This window comes from Urocitellus parryii, chromosome 12, assembly GCF_045843805.1.
Source record: "Urocitellus parryii isolate mUroPar1 chromosome 12, mUroPar1.hap1, whole genome shotgun sequence".
Taxonomy (NCBI): Eukaryota; Metazoa; Chordata; class Mammalia; order Rodentia; family Sciuridae; genus Urocitellus; species Urocitellus parryii.
The window spans coordinates 30,558,641-30,579,271 of record NC_135542.1 but is presented as its reverse complement, the minus strand read 5'-3'; the positions used below and the strand labels follow the sequence as shown (position 1 = coordinate 30,579,271).

Genomic DNA, 20,631 nt, shown 5'->3' with positions numbered 1-20,631 from the left:
CTGATATAAAAATATAGGTAACTGATAAAATATGTTAGGAAAATATCGGTCCCTTTCAGTGTTTTAAAAAATCAATTTTCTTCAGAAACCTGAAATCTCTGATTGAGACAGGCCAACTGGAAAATGAGTGAAAGCATAGCTAGTGGCAAAAGGTCCTGATCTGAATGCCTTCTGCTCTTCTGTCCTGTGTGGTGGGTGGGGCACACTGGTGCTGTCTGCTGGTGGAATGAGATCATGCCCCACTTCCAGAGATTGGTGGGCAGTGTTGAAGATAACACATTTCTTCTGTGTCCACCCCGCCTTCAAACTGCACTGCCCTCTCAAAGTTAGCCTGTCCTCAGCAGTGAAGCTCCAGCATGGCCTCCACCACTTCCAGAGGCAAAGACAGTTCAGACGTGGCAGCCTCCAGTTAGGTCACCCACTTCTAGACTCCATGTAGATGGTACCTGGGCAATGCCCTTATACGTGGTGCCCAGTCCACAGGAGCATTGGTTACTGTGGACCTGCTGCTCCAGGCCTTATTTGTCAGAATCTCTCTGGAATCTGGTTGTCTTCCTGTTCTGTTTTTCTATTTCCTGATCACCATTTTGTGTGCTTTACCAGGTGGAGGAGGAGAGATGCTAGCACTGTGACCTGGAAGTAATGTATCCAACCCCTCCCAGCATCAGTTTCCTTATCTATAAAATGAGAAGCTTGCAATAGATGGCCTTTAAGTTCCTTCCAGTTCTGAAATTACAGATGTGACCAGTGCTTATTAAGTAGAATGTGAGGCGCTATGCAGCCAAACAGGAATGGGCAGATGTGCCCTCCTGCTTCTGAAAGCTTGTGGTCTGAATCATTACTACTCATAATAGAAACACAGGGATATTGTTTTTTGTATTTTGTTTTTAGTGGGTGGGGCTTTATTTATCTTATAATAGCTGCGATTTGCTGAGAGCTTACAGTATGCTGGGCATTCTGTTCCAAAATTGTGACTACCTCAGTCCTCAAAGCAGCCTTTTTTTTGCCCCTTGTGTGATACTAGAGATGGAACTCAGGATCTTGTACAGGGTAGGCAAGTGCTCTACCACTGAGATACATCCCTGGCCCTTTTTAAATTTTATTTTAAGACAGGGTCTGGCTAACTTTCATAGGCTGGCCTCAAACTGGTGATCCTTCTGCTTCAGCCTCTAGTGGCTGGGATTAAAGGTGTGGACCTTCTACAGCCATCACAGCCATTAATTCAGAAACCAGCAAGAGACAATAGTGGATGAAGGAAAGACAGAGGAGCTGGGGCCAGGTGGATAGCCAACCTCTGATGGAGACTGACTGACCCAGAGCTAGCTCAGCACATTGATTATATAGGCTTTATCTTCAAAAGGCTACTGGTGAGAAAAGCAGGCAATCTGAAGGACATAGCAAAACATGCAAGACATTGAGGTCATCTTGTTATGCCCAGAATTCTCTATCCCTGGGAGTTGGTGCCTGAGCTCAATGTTCCAATTGATACAGCTGCACGCCTTTGCACCCCCCAGCCAGGTGTCATCATAACAACTGGGCCATCTTGACCTGCACCTTTGCACAGGAAGTTCTCAACACCAACAAGCCATGAGGGAATCAGAAACCATGGTTCAAGTCACCGCCCTCCACATGGACCACCACACCCAGCTCCATTTGCAGCCTTTTAATTTTTTTCTTAATTTCTGAGTGCTCTCATCATTTTGAAATGATGACTTGTCCTCCCTTCCAGAAGTACAAAGGGGTTTCTCTCTCTGATATATACCATGAAAATTTGGTAAAGCGCCTGGAGGTACAACGGAAACATGGGGCCCTCCACGACTGGGCCCAGGTAGAGCTCCTAACTCAGACTCATTCACCCAGGTCCTCAAGGTTCCTCCAGCCCTGGTTCCTGGGAGGTGCCTGCTCCAACATCATGACCTGCCTGCCTGCCAGTCTGCAGGAGCCAACAGTTGACTCTCTGACCTCACTTCTCCAGTGAGTCTGCCAAGAGCTGATGTTTTTCAATTTGTTCAGGTGTTTACTTGTTTGAATAGTGATCGCTTCCAGGCTCCTTATGTGGTAGGCTAGGAATGGGAAGCCTCTTTGTATGCTTTTGACTCTGTTTATGCACAGAGTTGCCTCTCTGCAGAGGAGGTGTCTAGGGTGTGCACTGCTAAAGGGGTTTTTAACCACTTGGGGAAGACTCCAGGTACTAAACTAAGCAAGTGTTTTAAAATAGCCTTTTGAGACTTCTGGCTCCACCAAAGTGGGCCATGTCCTCCCTTAAAGAAATCTGGACATGCCCCGAAAACAAGCACACAAAGACTTTAAAAGATGGGGGCATGTTGAACTGCCTAGAATCTCAAGAGTTGAGAGAAGATACAGTGAAAATGCCCCAGGTTTACTTATTTCATCACAAATCCAAACCAGGCACTTATAGAAAGTGCCATCCCAGCTCCATGAACAGGCACAGAAAGAACACATCAAAACAAACAAACCAACAAAATCCTGTGTTCTCTTGCCAAGGAGTGGGACAGTGTGACCTGATGGCAGGAAGCCTTGTTGCAGAAAGTGCCCCGACATACAAAAAATTGTAACTCCAGCTTTTCAACCCTAGGCAAGAACCCTCACCAAACTTTAAAACTGTTTTAAAGTCCAGACAACCAAATGTGCATAAAGAAAGGAGGAACAGTAGAGAAGGATGAGTGGCATAAAACAGCAAACTGATAAAAGACGGCCACACCCTCCATCCCCCAGCAGTTCTAGTGGTACCAGCCTCAGAGTGGACCTTAACCCACCTCCAACCTGTGGGAGTGGAGGCAGCTCTGTTCCCCTGTGGATGCCTGGGCAGGCTGACTATGGAGCTGAGCTGTCATCTCTGCCTGGCGGAGGCAGGCAGGGCTCCAGTACTCAGCAGGTACTGTCAGCAGACTGAACACCCCTGATCAGAAGCTGGTTCCACTTCCCTGGAGCAAAGCCAGAACTGAACTTCCATTGCACGACTTGCAACAAGGTCAGTGAGTCCTACAGCTTGACCAACATGGTGCCAGCCTGGCCCATGGGCACTGCTTACTAGGAAAAAAATAGAAGATAGGATCCAAACTTTCATAATGTGCTACCCAAAATGTCCAGGATACTAATTTTAAAAATTATCCAAGCAATGGTGCATGCCTGTAGTACCAGCAACTGGGGAGGCTGAGGCAGGAGGATCACAAGTTCAAGGCCAGCCTCAGCATATTAGTGAGACCCTATCTCAAAAGAAAAAAATTAAAAAGATGGCATGTAGCTCAGCAGTAAAGGACCTGAGTTTAAATCCCCAGTACCAAAAAACCCCACAAATTTTATATATATAACAGGAATATCAAAACTTGAGAAAGGCAATGAACAGATGTCAATTATGAGATGAATCAAAGGTTGAAATGGTCCAACAATGATATAAAAATAGCCATCATAAAAGTACTACAGTCTTGAAACAAAGTGAAAATCCAGCAAAGAAGTAGAAATTATCTCCCAGTGGCTCCGGATGCAGAGGCAGGAGGATCACGAGTTCAAAGCTAGCCTCAACAACTTAGCCAGGTCCTAAGAAACTCAGTGATACCCTGTCCCTAAAAAGAAAGAGAAATTATCAGAAGAACTAAATGAAATGATAAAACTGAAATTTAAGAATATAATAACTGAGAAACATGCTGTTTAGGCTCAACAGTAGAGTGACATAATAGGACAGAATCAGTGACTCTGAAGTCAGACCAATAGAATATCCCTAGTCTGAACTACAGGGGAGAAATTCCCCAGGGTGGGGAATGAGCAGTGTCATAGGGATTTATAAGATAGGTCAAAATAAAGGAAAAGTATATAAAGAAGTAGCTAAAATTTCCCCTGACTTAGGAAAAGATGTGATCCTACAGATTCAAGAAACTGAACAAATACCAAATAGGATAATCTCAAGGAGATCTCTGCCACAACACATGATCACCAAACTTGTAAAAACTGAAGATAAAAAAATATATTGAAAGCCAACAGAAATAAATGATACATTACTTAATAGTGAAACGACAGTTTGAATTAACAGCACCTCAAACTATGGAGGTAGGAAGGAATAAATCTGTCATTTTTTTCAAGTAATAAAAGAATTGTCAGACCAGGATCCAGTGGAAATAACCTTTGGTGATAAGAGAAAAGTCAAATTCTCTCAGGTAAAGGAAATCTAAGTGAATTCATCCCCAACAGACCTATCACAAAATGGTTAGAGAACTTTTCTAGGCAGAAAGAGGAGATAAAAGAACCTTGGAACATAGGAAGGAAGAAAACAGCTAAGAATAATATAAACAATAGAAGCCGGGCACAGTGGTGTGCACCTGTAATTCCAGCTGCTCCGGAGGCTGAGACAGGAGGATCCTGAGTTCAAAGCCAGTCTCAGCAAATTCTAAGTCTAAGCAATTCATTGAGCCCTTATCTCTAAATAAAATGCAAAATAGGGCTGCGGATGTGGCCCAGTGGTTGAGTGCCCCCAAGTTCAATCCCCAATACAAAAAAAAAATGTGTGTGTATGTGTGTATATATGTGTGTGTGTGTGTACATATTTTTTGTGTGTGTATATATATATATATACACAAACACATATATATACACGCACCCACACACACACCTTCTCTTGAGATTTTTAAATTTCTAAATTGACAATAGAAGCAAAAATTGTAACACTGTTTGATGTTCTAAATACGTGTAGAGGAAATAAAATGATTATAAACAGGAAGGGCAATGATGTAAAGGGAGGTCAGGTTTCTATACTCATCTTGAACTTACAAATTGATGGCATCAGTATATGATAGATTTACATATAATAAAACCTATGGCACCAACTAAAAAAAACCTATACAAAAAGATGCCTTTAAACAGTTACTAATATGGCATTATGTAAAAATGTGGATGTGTAACCGATGTGATTCTGCAATCTGTATTTGGGGTAAAAATGGGAGTTCATAACCCACTTGAATCTAATGTATGAAATATGATATGTCAAGAGCTTTGTAATGTTTTGAACAACCAATAAAAAAAATGTGAAGAAAAAAAATTAAAAAAAATAAAAACACTATTGCCTGGTGTGATGGTGCACACCTGTAATCCCAGCATCTCTAGAGACTGAGGCAGGAGAACCCAAGTTCGAAGCCAGCCTCAGCAATTTAGTGAGGCCCTAAACAACTTAGCAAGTTTTGTCTCAAAACAACAGAAACACTACAAGTATAAGGGAATAAGAGGAATTGTTTAACAGAAACTTTCCATCGGTCTGATGGAAAGTTTCTAGAAATGGATAGGGTGATGATTGAAAAAGTAGCCCACCTGGTGACAGGAAGAAAGAAGCTGGATACACAAAATCAAATGAAACATGCAAAACAGCTGTAAAAAGTGTAAAGGTGTCTTTACAAATATAGCAATTAAAATACAAAATTGGAAGAGTAAATCAATAATCATGACCCAACTACATGAGGTCTTCAGAGGTTCATTGCAAATATAATTAAATGAGCAGGTTGAATGTAAAAAGACATATCATGCAAACATTAATTAAAAGAAAGCAAGAATTGCTCTATTACTACCACACAGTGAAGATTTCCAAGCAAAGAAAATTACCAGAGATCAAGGTGGAGGTTATATCATGAAGAAAAAGTTAATCCATGAAGAAGCATAGCAATTCAAAATATATATGCTCTACACAGGAAAGCTACAAAATATGGTGAAAGAAAAAGAAAACAAAGAAATTGAAACAATATGTGAAGGAGAAATCAATCAATTCAAAATTATAAGAGACTTCAGCACCTGTTAACAATTGATAGACCTTCGGCGGGATTGTAATGGCCGGAGTGATGGCGATCTTAGGACTCAGCTGTTTAACTCTCCTATTGGCTGGCTACTTGGCACAACAGTATTTACCATTGCCTATTCCTAAAGTGGTTGGCATTGACCTGGGCATCACCTACTGTTCTGTTGGGGTGTTTTTTACTGGCACAGGAAAAGTGAAGGTGATTCCAGATGACAGTGGGCTTGTCAGCACACCTAGCATTGTGTCTTTTACTGATGGTGATGTGTGTGTGGGCTATGGAAGCTGAGAGTTGGCAGATTCAAATCCTCAAAACACAATGATGCCAAAAGATTCATAGGCAAGATTTTCACTCCAGAAGAGCTTGAAGCTGAAATTGGCAGATACCCATTTAAGGTTTTAAACAAAAATGAATTGGTTGAGTTTTCTGTGACAAGTAATGAGACCATCACTGTTTTCCCAGAATATGTTGGCTCTCGACTAGTGTTAAAATAAATGGCAGAAGAATATCTTGGAATGCTAGTTGCTAATATGTCATTTTTGTACAAACAGGATTTGACTTAAAACAAAGAAATTCAACAATTGGAGCAGCCAACCTTGCAGGACTGAAGATCTGCAAGTAATAAATGAGCTTCAGCAGCAGGATGCCCTGTGGTCTCCAGAAGGCTGAAGTCTTCCTGGTCTTGGTTATCTACCTGGGCAGGGGAACTCCGGAGGTGTCATTACTGAATAAACAAGGAGGGGTGTTTCTAACTTGAGCGGTGTCTGGAAACCATAAACTTGAAGGACAGGACTTCAATCAGCGGTTGCTTCAGTACTTGTGTCAATTGGTGTACCAAACATGGCTTCCTCCATCTAGGAAAGAGGAAGTCCACAGACTAAGGTAAGCTGTGGGAATGGTCCAGTGAAATCTGACTGCATCAGTCCTCCCAGAGATCAGTGTTGCCAACAGTGGAGGAAAAGAGGGGAAGGGAGCACAGAGTGATGACACCGAACTGCCAAAGGACAAACTTAACCCAGGTGGCCATACAAACAGACAGTTTGGACCTGGCCTTTCGGAAAGAAAAGTGGAAAGTCAGGTTTTATTTGAAACAGAAATATCCCAGAAGCTCTTGGATGGCCTTAACGAAGATCTCTGCCAGAAAATACTCGCACCCATTCAGCAAGCATTAAAAGAAGGCCACCTGGACGCGACTAGGCTGACAGGCTGTTTTAGTCGGGGCTCTCCCCCGAGTCTTGGGATCCCAAGTCACCAGGAGTTCTTGGGAAAGGGTCACAACCCATCTGTAGCCCCTGACCTGGCTGTGGTGGCAGGGGTGGCCAAGCAGGGATTGATGGAGGCTCGTGGCCTCTCCAAGTCAGTGCTTCAGACATCCCCAAAAAGCATCTACAAAACCCAACTTCAGTTGAATTCTGGAGGAATGATGTGTGATCAAATACAAATATATGATCTTATCTGGTGAGCTCTTCCCCTTAATCAGAGTACCTACTCCAAAAAAGAAGATCGCGTCCTAAAGGACCTCCCAGATTTACCTAGAAGGCAATATTTAGACACAAGAAAATTTTACATAGCATTTTTTTTTGAGAGGTCTCATTTCAGTACATACTTCTAAAATGACAAGAATTGAAATAAAACTCTTACTGGAGGAGCATAGGTGGCTATATTTTCTGGATTCTAGAAATAGATAACCATATGCACTTAGCATTATATTCTGTAAACATTAAATAGTGCCAATTATAAGGTTTTCCAGTTCTTACTAAATTGTGTTAGTAGGAGCTGGTAATTTCTTTACTTGGTCATCACATGTACCTATAAATTTGAACTATACTTGAATGACAGTGTTGATATCAGGTATTTACACTGGAAGATAGGATTATTAAGCTGCATATATATTCAATAATGGCCATATACAAATTTATTTTTACAAATTCAGTGTCCAGTTATGTGTCATATGCACATATTCTGCATTTTTCCAGATTATTTTAATGTATTTCATGAATCAGTTTTTCTTTCTAAAATAGGTACAGATTTATTCAAACTTTTCTGTATCAGCTAGGAGAAATACCCAATTTATATTGTAGTCCCTTCATCTACTGAGCATCATTCTCTGCTTGGATTTCCATGATTCTGCCTGACTAGAATACAATAGGGAATTATTCGTTGCATTCTTAAATTGTGCTAATGTCACAATAAAGTCATTGCTATATCATTTTTGTAATCCAAGATATTTGTAGATATTAGTAAATAGCATTAATTACCTATTGTGTTTCTGTTTTTCTTCATTTACATTTTCCATGAGCTCTGGAAAACACAGCATGGATTTGAACTACAAAAGTTAACCTGATTCAGTTTCATTGAGATTTTTTCCCCATATTTTGTTTCAAATGAGGAAAATGTATCAAACTATAAAAGCCCTGTTTTTATTCTGTATTATTTTAAAATAGTTATATTTGGATTATTTTAGCCATAAATTGGAGTGTGATGAGATCATAAAATTTGTGAATACTGGAAATAATTCTAACATAGAAGGCAATATGGGAAAATTTTCCAGAAATCAGCAATTGTAGAATTTGAGTATTTTGTTGTATTTTATTTTTAATGGTTTTTAGTTGTTGATAGACCTTTATTTTATTTATGTATTTATAAGTGGTGCTGAGAATCGAAACCAGTGCCTCACACATGTCAGGCAAGTGCACTACCGCTGAGCCCCAGCCCCAGCCCCTTGTTCTATTTTACTTATTTCCTTTAAGAAAAGCCACAGAGATCAAGTAAAAAAATAATAGCAGTTAATTTCTATGATTCCCATGTTATTTGAAGATACTTGTGTTTCTTTCCTTAGTGGAGACCTACTTCACATTAATATTCAAAAATTTTATATCCTAGTCACCATTTTTTTAAAGGCAAAGTGTATCTTCTTTTTCTGGTGTTGAACTTGAAAGATGTTGTTTCCAATCACTAAAGGTGAGAACCCAGCAAATATATTTCAACAATATCAAGACATTGAATAGTGTTAATATTTTTTCAGATATAAAAAGGAAAACATGGGCTGGGGATGTCGCCCAAGTGGTAGCGCGCTTGCCTGGCATGCGTGCGGCCCGCACCACATACAAAGATGTTGTGTCTGCCGAAAACTAGAAAATAAATATTTTAAAAAAAAAACACCTCTCTCTCTCTCTCACTCTCTTTAAAAAAAAGGAGAACATTTCTTAGCAGTGAAATTGATTTTGAAACAAATTTTAAATATGTTTGTGTACAGAAAATATTTGTAGTAGGTAAATAAAATATAAAATTCTTATTTTAGAACTAATTGAGAAATGCCAAAGATGAATCTACCACTGCATTAGGAAAATATTCAAGTGTTCTCTTGGACTTTATATAAATCTTAATAGATTAGAATTGAAAAATATCTTTGGGAAAGTCTTTGGGAAAAGTGTTCAGTCTCCATAGGGTATCACTTTTGACCTAAAATATTTTAAGATTAAAAAATTTGAATTTCTCAGATACTTGATATTGTTCTTAACAGTCTGTTAAACTGTTAACTTTTTTTTAAAAGGAAGTAATATGCAAAACAGGGCAGCTAATCACACAATAAAATTGGAATTTTAATAATTTGACTCTTTGAAAAATAAAATAGCAGTGTTGGAATTTTGGGGCAGTAGTTTAGCATATTCTATAGTGTAATTATACCTTTAAAATAAAATGAAGGAATGTCAGTCTTCAGTCATATTGTAGGGCTCTCAATATATACATAATCTTGACATTAATGTAATTATTTATTTTAATTATTTATTTTTTTTGAATATTTGTTTTTCAGTTTTAGATGGACACAATATCTTTATTTTTATATGTTGCAGAGAATCTAATCCAGTGCCTCACACAGGATAGGCTAACACTACCACTTGAGCCACATCCCCAGCCCCCAATGTAGTTTATTTAAAAGATAAGAATGCATCCTGAAAAGGGTCATTTATTAATAACAATCTGAAGTTGTTTTTCATAAAGCAAACTTTTTAGTTGTACATTTGGCTGGTGTTTTTTTCAAGTACATAACAAAATTCTAAATTTCTTACAAGTACAGTATGTGAGTAATTTATTTTGTATCAGGAATGTTTCAGTACTGTGTTTTCATCAAACCACCAACTTATCAACAGATAAATGCATAATGTGTGCTGAATATTATAGTATTGTGCAAAACAGATTGTGCCTCTTAAATATGTGTGTATACAGGTAATTCATGTTTTAATGTAAATAAATACCATTTTGCAGTTTGTTTTACAAAAAACATTTGAGGGCTGGGATTGTGGCTCAGCAGTAGAGTGCTCACCTAGCATGTGCAAGGCCCTGGGTTCAATCCTCAGCACCACATAAAAATAAAATAAAGGTATTGTGCCCAACTACAACTAAAAAATAAATATTAAAAAATAGTGTTAAAAAAACATTTGATAGAACAACTACACAGAAAATCAATTAAGAATAGAACTCAACATCATCAAAGATCTAATCAACATTTATACAGCATTCCATTTAACGGCAAACTGCACTTTCTTTTTAATTTTTTTTCTTCTTAGTTACACATGACAATCAAGTATATTTTTATAGACAACATACATGGAACACACCTTCCCATTTTGTGGTTGTACATGATGTGACATCACACCGGTAGTGTACTCATAAGAACATAGGAAAGTGGTGTCCGAGAACACATATTAGGTGCTCATGGAACATACACTGAAATAGATCATCTCCTGGAATGTAAACCTCAACAAAGTTAAAAGAATTGATATTAGATACTAAGTATGTCCTCTGAGCACAATGGAATCAAACTAGAAATAAATGGCAGAAATTTAACAGGAGAATCTTCAAACGTTTGCAACAAAACACTTAAATAATTCATGTGTCAAACCAGTTGTGATGATGCACATCTGTGATCCCCGCAATTTGGGAGGCTGAGGCAGGAGGTTAGAAATTTCAAGACCAGGCTGAACAATTGAGCAAGACTCTGTCTCAAAAGATAAAAAGGGTTGGGGGTGTAGTTCAGTAGTAGAGCACCCCTGGGTTCAATCCCCAGTATCAAGTAATAATAATAATCCATGTATCAAGAAGTCTCACTCAAAATACTTAACTCAAAAAAAAAAAAAAAAACAACCAAACAAATAACCCAGTCAATAAGTGGGCTAAGGAACTGAACAGACACTTCACAAAAGAAATATGATCATTCAACAAACATGAAAAAATATATATCATCTCTAGAGATTTGAGAAATGTAAATCAAAACTACTGTAAGATTTCATTTCACTCCAATCATAATGGCAATTATCAAAAATACAGGCAACAGTAAGTGTTGGTGGGATATGGGGAAAGCAGTACACACATTTGTTGCTGGTGGGTCTGTAAATTGGTGTAACCAGAATGGAAGACAGCATGGAGATTCCTCAGAAAACTTGAAATGGAACCACCATTTGACCCAGCTATTCCACCCTTGGGTATATACCCAAAGGACTTAAAATCAGCATATTATAGTGATGTAGCCACATCAATGTTTATAGCAGCTCAATTCACAATAGCTAAGTTATGCAACAAACCTAGATACCCTTCAACAGGTGAATGGGTAAAGAAAATGTGATACATACACACAATGAAATATTATTCAGGCTTAAAGAAGAAATTATGGAATTTGCAGGTAAGTGGATGGAGCCGGAGAATATCATGCTAAGTGAAATAAGCCAAACCCAAAAAACCAAAGGCTGAATATTTTCTCTGATAAGTGGATGCTGATCCATAGTGGGGGAGGAGGTAGGAAGAATGAAGGAACTTTGGATTGTGTGGGGAGTTGGGGGGGGTTCGGGCAGTGAGGAGAGAGGAGGGGAGTTGGGGATGGGAAGGGCAGTAGAATGAGACAGGCGTTATTGCCCTATTATGTATGATTGCCACAGACTGGCTGGGCACAAATCATGAGCCACTGAAGCAGGAACAAACTTTATTTTTGAACTCCACCAAAACACTACACACACGCTCCCGGGGAATTCTCCCGAAATCCACGCAGCTCGTCCAGGAACCAGCCACCAGAAATATCTCCTCTGAAAATCCCTCCTCCTGCACTTCCCCAACCAATGGGAACTCTCGGGGAATCCCCGGGAATCCCCACAAGAACTCCAAAGCAGCAAGAGAACTCAAAAGTAGCAGCCGAGACAGATAGTAATGCCTCGCCTGTCAACCAATACTGTTGGCAAAATGCCAGGGGCCGTGCAGACTTCACCGTGGCTCTTAGCATCTCGCCCCTTCTGTTTAATTAAACAACAAGCAATGTGGCTTAGGGACCATGCCTGTTAGGTTGTCCAATACAACATATGGTCCTTACCCGTCACTGGATGAGCTGACCTCTAGGTGTCAGCCTCCTGTCTTAGGTTGGTACCACTGCAATTGGATCATACCTGTCACTGACTACCGGTCCAGCATACAGCCATACTTGTGGATAGGCCTTTGCACCAGTTTGTGGGGGGGTGAGGTTCTTTGCCTCACCTCTGTTGGCCCCCAAATTTTAGACCATCACTAGTAGAAGGGAGAAGGATGCAAAATGCCACAACACTAAGCCAATTGAGGGCTCCTTTGAAAAATTGTACCACCAGTGACACCATCAGCAAAGATACTCCAGCACTACCACAATTCGCTGCACCAACAGATAGTTCACAATGCATACAAGTGATACATAGTCCAGGCAAGTTCTGCAAGCAGTTCAAAGCAGAGGAATCCATCAATATGTCCATTTCCTCCCAAAGTAAATTGACTTCTTGATTGAGCATCACTTGTTGAGTTATTATTCATTGATGCATCAGTTTATACAGTTTGTTGTGATAACTATCGAAGAAGCTGTAGTTTGGTTTTATCTTTGTCTTCACTGGCACTGGGATGAAGATAGAAATTCTGGCAATGATGCTAAAAAAAATTATGTAACATTCCAACAGGTACTAAGAAAACAATTTTCTGAACAATTCACATTATCCTGAACAGAATTATTAAATATAATGAAAAGGAAAGGTGAAAGTAAACAAACAGATCTGTTAACCTCCTTATTTTTTTAAAACAATCCTCAACAGCTGTTTACCCAATTTAAATTAAACCATTAAAATCACGTGAATAAAAAAAATATTTGGATCCGTTTTTTCATGAGCGCTCCTCATATATGATCTATGGATATACGCACATACAGACATATAACACAAAACAAGTGTGCACACAAACATACAACACATAAGACAATAGTAAAGGCCTTGTAGCTTACACAGGTGAAATCTCCATTGCAATGTTTAAAACTCCACAGTCAAAAAATAAAACTGATCAGAAAAACATTAACCTAGGTCTGTATGAGCTCAAAAAATAAAATAGAACTTTATGATGTGGGAAAAGGCAATAATAAAATAGATATTGAAAAAAGCATTCTTACACCACTGTCACAGATGTAAGAATAGCCAAGCTAGAGCTCTGGATATCAGCTGTTATGGATTTGAGTCAAATCATCTTCTTTTTGGTCTGTAGAAATCGCTTTGGTTAGTCTCTCTGGAATCCAAATCGGCTGTTGTTCTCCCTGTGGAAACACACAAACAGAACCCCGACTCCAGACAATCACTGGATCAGGACTTTTCCATTGTCCTGTTAGAATATCTTTCCAAAGTACCTTAGGCTTATGTACATTTTTTGGACACATATGCTTTTCCACAGCACTAAGCCCTGATGAATCCAAATTTTAAAAGTTTATTTTAAGTTTATCTTTGGGGGATATATACCCCTTTCCAATTCCCTCTTTTTGCTTTAATAAGTACATTTTAATAGTTTGATGAGCTCTTTCAACTATGCCTTGTCCCTGAGGATTGTATGGGATTCCTGTTATATGAGTAATGCCAAAGGATGAGCAAAATTGTTTAAAAGAGGTAGAAGTATAACCAGGACCATTATCTGTTTTTAACTGTTTTGGAATGCCCACAGTGGCAAAATTTTGTAAGCAATGAGCTATAACATCTTTAGTTTTTTCTCTGGCGTGAAGAGAGCCCATCAAAAATCTGGAAGAAGTATCAACTATAATACACAAATATTTTAATTTTCCAAATTCTGGCAAGTGTGTGACATCCATCTGCCAAATATGGTTAGGTATCAATCCTCTAGGATTGATTCCAAGATTAACTTGTGGTAAAAAAGTCACACAATTTTGACATTGTTTTATTATTTGTCTAGCTTGTTCCTTAGTTATTTTAAAATGCTTTTGTAAAGTATTAGCATTGACATGGAACCTTTTATGAAAATTTGTTGCTTCTTCTAGTGTAGGGAAAATATGTATGTCATGTGTAGTTTTATCTGCTAAATCATTGCCCAAACTAAGGGCTCCAGGCAATCCTGTATGTGCTCTGATATGTCCTATAAAGAATGGATCTTTTCTATCCCAGATTAGACTTTGTATAGCAGAAAACAAAGAGAAAACAGTAAGAGGAAGGAGAAATCCTACCAGCATCTTCAAGGGATACTATAGCATTAACTATATACTGACTATCAGAAAATAAATTAAATACAGAATCTTTAAACATCACAAAAGCTTGTAATACTGCATTAAGCTCTACCTTTTGAGCTGATTGTTTGGGTACTAAAAATGTAAAAGTTTGATCAGGGGTAACTACTGCTGCTGTACCATTATTTGACCCATCAGTGAATACATTTGAAGCATTCATGATAGGGGTTTTTCTTGTCATTTTTGGAAAAACTACAGGATGTGAAGACCAAAAAGACAACAAAGGATTAGATGGTACATGATTATCAAATGAAACATTAGATTTACACATGATTATTGCCCAAGTATTTAACTCATTAGCTAACTCATCAATTTGATCCATAGTATATGGAGTAATAATTTTATTGGGAGAAATTCCAAACACTCCCTTTGCTGCTTTTATTCCTTTGAGTATTAATTGTCCTACAGCCTCAGGATACCTAGTAAGAATAGTGTTAGGAGAATAAGATAAATGTATCCACAATAATGGACCTTCTTGCCAAAATACTCCTGTAGGAATATTTTTTGTTGGTAGTACAATAAATAATAAAGGCAAACTTATATCAATTCTATCCAAATGCATATTTTCCATATATGTTTCAATAATTTTTAATGCCTTTCTTGCTTCAGGCGTTAACATGCGGGGTGAATTTGGATCTGATGGACCATTTAGGATATCAAATAAAGTTCCCAACTCTCCTGTTGTTATGCCTAGATAAGGCCTTATCCAATTTATGTCTCCCAATAACTTTTGAAAGTCATTAAGTGATTTGAGTTGATCTACTCGTATTTGAATTTTTGGTGCACGGACCATGGTTGAGGATAATAGAACTCTTAAATAATTAATTGGAAAATTTAATTGTACTTTATCTATTGCTATCTCTAGATTATAATTTTTTAATAAATTTGTAAGTGTGGCATAACATTCCAGCAATGTGTTTTTATCTTTGTGTGCTAACAATACATCATCCATATAGTGAAATATTTGTAGTTCAGGATTTTGATTTCTAAGTGGCTTTTGTTAACATAAATTTGACACATAGTTGGGCTGTTAGCCATCCCTTGAGGGAGTACTTTCCATTCATATCTCTGATCAGGACCTTCATGATTCAGTGCAGGGATAGTAAATGCAAAACCTGGACTATCCTCAGGATGAATTGGAATTGGAAAAAAACAATCTTTAATATCTATAGCTAAAACATACCAGGTTTTTGGCAAAGCAGACAATTGAGGAATCCTTGATTGAGCAGGTCCCATAATAACCATCTCATTATTAATGGCTCTTAAATCTTGCAATAATCTCCATTTACCAGATTTCTTTTTAATGACAAAAATGGGAGTATTATAGGGAGATACGGAAGGTTGTATATGTCCCTCCGCTAATTGTTGTTTGACCAGGTCATGGGCTGCTTGTATCTTTTCTTTAGTCAGGGGCCACTGAGGAACCCATACTGGTCTTTCTGATTTCCAAGTAATTTTTATTGCCTCAATGACCCCTTCTGAAAACCCAATCCATGTCTATTTATTCCTTGATCTATTTGAATTGGTGCTGCTATACCTTGTTCTTGTTCTCCTAATCTTTTTTCTTTCCTGAAACCTTGTCTAGTGCTAATAGTGGGCTCATTTGGATTGATGTTATTTGTTAATGTCAAACCTAATTGATCTAGGACATCTCGTCCTAGATCATAAATTTATAGGAAGATGATCCAATACATATGGCTGTATAGTTCCTTCACATCCTTCAGGATCCTTCCAATCTAATACCATTGCACTTCTATGGGGATTAGTTGCCACTGCTAGGCCTTGAAGCGTTTGAGTGGCTTGTTGTAATGGCCAATGTTTTGGCCATTCTTGACGAGATATGATGCTAAGGTCTGCACCTATATCCAGTAGCCCATTAAATTCATGTCCTTGAATATTTAGTTTTAGCATTGGGCAAGAATCTAAATTTAAAGATAGCATAGCCCAATCTACACCTGTGGAGCCTAATCCCATGGAACCTCTTTCTATAGTACTACTGGAAAATTTATCATGTAGGCTGGGTATTATTAATAACTGTGCTATTCTATCTCTTGGTGAAATTACTGATATACCCTTTGGAGAACTAGCTATAATTTTTATTTCACCTTCATAATCGGGATCAATTACCCCAGGACTTATCATAAGTCCTTTTAGAGTAGAAGAACTGTGTCCTAACAATAAGCCTACTGTTCCTTGGGGAAGAGGTCATTTTACTCCTGTGGGAATGATTTGAACTCCCATCTCTGGAGTTAGTACTGCTCTGGTGGAGGCGCAGATATCCAACCCTGTGCTCCCTCTGGTTCGTCTGATGAGAGACCTGATGGATAATGTGTCCTGGGCACTACCCTGATGGTGTTGCTGGGTTCCTCCATGGTGTTTCTGGGTTCCTCCAGTGCCCCGTATTTTTGTGGTCATGGGCCCTGGAGCATTGGGCCCCCCTGTCCATTTTTTGGCAATGGAGCCCGATGCCTTTCTCCACGATATTGTGGGTAAACACCTGGTCCTTGTCCATTTTTTGATAACAGAGTACGCTCTATGGTGGTTTGAGAACAGCATTCATTAGCCCAATGTCTCCCTCTATGGCATCATGGGCAAATACCCAGTATTCTACTCCTTTGATACCTAGCTTTGTTAAACCCTCCTCCTATGGGGCAATTCCTTTCAAAATGTCCTGTTTGTTCACAATTGTAGCATGTTTTTGGCCTGGCATCTAAAGCCTGTTGTACTGCTGCTCCCAAGACTTGCCCTTGTTCATTAATGTCTCTACATAATTTAATATATGTGTTTATATCTCCATGTTTCCATGGTCTAATGACCTCTCTGCACCAACGATTTGCTTGCTCATAAGCCAGTTGTTTAATTAATGGCATTGCTTGTTCTGTATCCCCAAAAACTCTGGTAGCTGTTTGAATAAGCCTATCTACAAATTCAGCGTAAGGTTCATTAGCTCCCTGTATTACCTTAGATAATTGACCTTGTAAATCTCCATGTCCTTGTAAAGTCTTCCATGCCCTAATTGCATCTGCAGCAATTTGTGCATATATAGCAGGATCATATTCAATTTGTTGCCATTGACCCTCATAAGGTCCTTTTCCTAACAACATATCTAGATTTCTTTGAGGGTAACTGGCTGCTGCATTTTGCCTAGCCGTCTCCATGCAAAATTCCTCATTGGCAACCTTCCATGACAAATATTGTCCTCCATTTAGCACAGATTTACACATGCTAGCCCAATCTGCTGGCGTCATGTCCAAGTTGGTAATGGATTTGACCATGCTTACAGTGAAGGGTGCTTGAGGACCATAGGTTGTTACAGCCTCCTTTAACTGCTTCACTATTTTGAAATCTAAATCACAGTGAATTCGCTGCCCTCCTGCCTGCTCAAGTACAGGGCATGCTAATCTTTGAGGTCCTGTCTCAGGATCCCATCTATCAACTACAGGGGTTGAGGGCCACTCAGCTGTCTCCATAGGTGGAGCTGTTGGTTGAATTACACCCTCTGGTGATAGAACAGTGTTAGTAGCAGCCTCCTGTTGTAGCTTTTTCCCTAATAGCTGTTTCTCCTCTAAGCTTTCTTCCTTTAAATTTTCTTCCTCTGTCTGACTAGCTCGAGAGACCTTCTCTTTTGCTTGATCTAAAATGTCTTTCTCCATGGTCTGAACCTCTAACAATTTACTTAACACTCTTTCAGTTTGTTTTTTACTAATTTCTATTATAAAGATAACGCAACCCAATAAGATAACACAAAACAAAACCAAAACAGAATGAAACAAAACGGAACAAAAAATCATTGTATCAATTTTCCTGACATGTGCATTGTGGTCTATTTCTATCTCTTCTTCAGGGGCGAACAACTTCAAACCTTGAGCCAACCATTTTTCCCAGTTTGCCTGAGAAAGTTCTAGGGATAGGCAGCTTGAAACAAAAACAAAACAAATCAAAACAAGAACACATTGTTTTTAAAAATGGTCACCCATTCTCTTGCCTTTCCTTAGGGGCGAGCAATTTCACTTACCCCCAAGCTTCAGGCATTCCCCGCACGGGCCGCCAAATGCAGCAGTCTGGCTGGGCACAAATCATGAGCCACTGAAGCAGGAACAAACTTTATATTTGAACTGCACCAAAACACTACACACACGCTCATTAAAAAAAAAAAAATATATATATATATATATATATATATATATATGTGTGTGTGTGTGTGTGTGTGTGTATATATATCAGTGGATTGAACCTAGCAATATAAAAAAGAATTATATGCTATGACCTAGTGGAGTTTATTGTAAATAAATGGAGAAACATACCATGTTCCTGAGTTGGAAGAATCAATATAATGAAAATATCAATTCTCCCAAATTGATTATGGTAGGTTTAATTCAGAAGGAAGTATCAAGGAAGATGTTTTATAACATAGACAAGCTCATTGTAAAATTTTTATAGAGAAATGTGATCCCTTGAAAGCTAAGACAAGTCTGAAGAAAATACAGTAAGAAGAACCATGTTAGTTTCAATATACCTCTACAGCAACCAAGACTGTGTGGTACTGACTCAGGCACAGAGATCAATTGGATAGAATAGAGACTACAGAAATGGGCCTACACAGCACAGTCACAATCTGCATGCCTATGATTCCAGCTACTCCAGAGGCTGAGGCAGGAGGATTGCAAACGTGAGGCCAGCGTCAGAAACTTGGCGAGGCTCTGTCTCAAAAAGGGCTGGGAATGTTGCTCAGTTATAAAGTGCCCCTGAGTTCAATCCCCAGTATGAAAAAGAAGCAGCAGCTCACTCTTTTTTTTTTCAAAAATTAACTCAAAATGTATCACTAACTTAAATAGAAAGCATTTAATATAAAATTTAAGATTCTTTTAAAAATCAGTGAATATTTTTGGATTTAGAGTTAAGAGTTCTTGGATTTGATACCAAAAGACAATCTATAAAATGAAAAATTTTTAAACTCAAAATTATCTAAATTAAAAGCTTTTTCTACAAAAGATATTGAAAAGAGAATTGAGAAAAATGAAGTACTGAGAGAATATATTTGCAAACCATATATCTGACAACTTGTATCTAGAACATATAAAGAACTCATAAAATTCAAAGCAAAAGGGAAAAAAAACTAATCCAAAGAAGGTAAAGGACAAGAACATACATTTAACTAAAAAGAATAAGCAGGTAGCACATGAAAAGATACTTAATAATTATTATTTACTAACAAAATACAAACTGAACCACAAGATATTACTACACACCTATCAGGATGACTAAAACTAAACACATGACATACTGACACTGTGAAGGCTGCAGAGAAAGTGGGGTCACCTGTACATTGCTGGTGGGAATGAAAAATAATACAACCATTCTGGAACAGAGCACGGCAGGTGTTTTGACAAAACTACATACTTACTCTGGAACCTGGCAATTACATTCTTAGGCACTTATCCCAGGGAAATGATATTTTATGTTCTCACAAAACCTTATATACAAATGCTTGTATATGCTATATTTGTAATAACCCCAAACAGAAAATAACCCAGATGCCCTTCAGTGAGTGGACAGTCATACAGATCTGGTGCCTCCATGCCATGGAACACGACCACATAGACGGATCTCAAGGGCATTATGCTAAGTTTAAAAGCTGCCCTCAAAGCTTCCTATTACATAGTATTCTTTTTTTTAATATTTATTTTTTAGTTCTCGGCGGACACAACATCTTTGTTTGTATGTGGTACTGAGGATCGAACCTGGGCGCACGCATGCCAGGCAAGCGCGCCACCACTTGAGCCACATCCCAGGCCCTTATATAGTATTCTTGAAATGACAAAATGATAGACAAGGAGAGTGGATTGGTGGTTGCCAGAGACTAGGGATGGTGGGAGGGAGGAAAGGGGCTAAAAGAGCGTGGCATGAGAGGTCCTTGGGGTGGGACTGTTACATATTTTGCTTGTACATGTGATGGAAACAAAATGCAAATGAGAGCGCAGGACAGTGAGCAAGCTCAGTGGGTGGTGCCAGTGTCTGTTCCTGGTCGTGCTGTGATTATGCAAGGTGTTATCACCTGGGACACTGGTGGAGGGTGTGTGAGACCCCTGCATCACTTCTTACAACTATACACAAATATACAAATGCCTAAAGAAATTGTTTTAAATGGCTTTCTGAGGGTAGTAGTAATGAAGGCAAAAGGCAGCCACCCTTTTTATGTCTTAATTATTTTGTCTACAGACTTTCTGTCTTTGGTGTTACTCTAATTTCTTTTACACTTAATTTCCCTATTTTTCTGTTGTCCCT

General features: G+C 38.6%; 1 pseudogene; it reads left to right on the top strand.

Moving 5' to 3' along the window:
• Window positions 1-5,825: 5,825 nt before the first annotated feature.
• LOC113197246 (heat shock 70 kDa protein 13 pseudogene) lies at window positions 5,826-8,874 on the top strand (annotated as a pseudogene).
• Window positions 8,875-20,631: the final 11,757 nt, after the last annotated feature.